We start from the raw sequence: 1,735 nt of genomic DNA, 5'->3' as shown, positions 1-1,735 counted from the left end.
TATAAGTTTTACTTTTATAAGCCTTTTAGCTAATTGTTTTTCCATTTATGCATAAAAATAACAAATTTTACTGGAATATATGACTATAACAGCAAAAAGCAATTTGTCAAGTCTTATTTTACACAGTTTGTATTTGGATAGTCTTACAGGATGCTAGACAAAAATAATTGTGAAAAAAATTTGCAATTACTTCTTTTTTTTTATCCTGTGGAGAAAACAATCTTACATACTATTCATATGCACCTTCATATCTTTCATTCATCATTCTCCTGTCCACAGCCTTCTGATCGATCTGCAAACAGCACAAAAAAGATCTGCGCATTATGCTGTGATCATGCCTACAGCATAATCAGAGGATGATAAAGGGTTTAATCAGACCAGTTCTGATGCGGCTGAGAGACGCCAGCATTCTCAGCATGAAGGACACTTGGACTGTGATGTTGTTTCTGGTCTCTTCAAGCATCCGCTCATTGCGCAGAATTACCTGCAGAGGGAGACAGACAACTTACTCCGAGCAAATCACAGCCCACTAACACCAGGAAGTTGTCCATGACTGAATTTAGATAATTTATTATCTTTGACTGCATGCATAAACATACTTAGAGAAGAATAGAGAAATAAATGAACAAACTAGACTTCACCCACCTCTTCTGTCAACACTCTGTTAAACGATGGAGACTCCTCCATGGGTGACCAGATTTTAATATCATAATCAATTCCAGAGGAGGCAAGTACTGTGACAGATGAATCTATAATTATGAACTGATTTTGCAATCAGACAACATGCATTATAATGAACTAAAGCACAAGTAAGATATGTAAAATACTATTTCACTGAAAAATGGAGAGGATTTAAACTTAAAACATTTTTAAAACCGCATTCAATCCATTACAACATGCCTGCTTGGCAAGATGTAATGGTTCCCAGTTTCAACTTCATGTTAGGACAAAAACACTGGGTGTACTCACATGGCTCGTATGGATGAGGCTGCACAGTTGACGACATGATTATCTGTTTGTCTGTCCCATATGAAGATATGGCCACAGTCTGATCTGCTCAGCACAAAGTTATTACCCCAAAAACACGCCTCTTTGGTCTAAAGAAATACAGAAAATCAGTGTGCAATCCAGAACATCTGAGATGCTTTAAAACAGAAAATTTGGATGGATTTTTTTTTACAAAACACTGCCTGGTGTTGAATTACTTGATTACCAAAAATATCTAAGAGAGGTAAATATTATGTAATAAAATGTGAGAATATTTACATGAAAAATATGAAAATTAAATTGTTGGCTTCACCATTGTCCTTGAGTTACGATGGCCTTCATAGGTCATTTTTGCAACAGGTCTCCTGATATTGAGTGTCTCTGCCATCTCTTTCCGCTCTTTCCTTCGGCGGAAAATCTCCTGGATCCAAACAGCTGCTGTTCGCCTACCAGAAAGATGAAGACTATATTCAAACCAGTCTATTATATACTATGTGTGTGTGTGTGTGTGTGTGTGTGTGTGTGTGTGTGTATATATTGCAAAAGATTTCTTGCCATCTATAGACAAATTGAGCTTTACCATCACAGGGGGGAAAAATCACATTTTAAAATATATTCAAATAGACAGTTATTTTGAATTGTAATAATATTCCACAATATTAAAGTTTTGCTGTATTTAATAATTATTACATATTTTTGTATGTATGTATATATATATATATATATATATATATATATATAATATATA

The 1,735-nt window shown here is 34.6% G+C and overlaps 1 pseudogene; it reads right to left on the bottom strand.

The window, feature by feature from the left end:
* Positions 1–254: 254 nt before the first annotated feature.
* LOC107678166 (DDB1- and CUL4-associated factor 6-like) overlaps positions 255–1,735 on the bottom strand; it is a 6,907-nt pseudogene continuing 5,426 nt past the window's right edge.

Source organism: Sinocyclocheilus anshuiensis, unplaced genomic scaffold (assembly GCF_001515605.1).
Source record: "Sinocyclocheilus anshuiensis isolate Anshui unplaced genomic scaffold, SAMN03320099.WGS_v1.1 scaffold648, whole genome shotgun sequence".
In the NCBI taxonomy this organism is placed as follows: domain Eukaryota; kingdom Metazoa; phylum Chordata; class Actinopteri; order Cypriniformes; family Cyprinidae; genus Sinocyclocheilus; species Sinocyclocheilus anshuiensis.
Note: the sequence above shows the minus strand (reverse complement) of the source record. Positions and strands in the feature narration are given on the sequence as shown.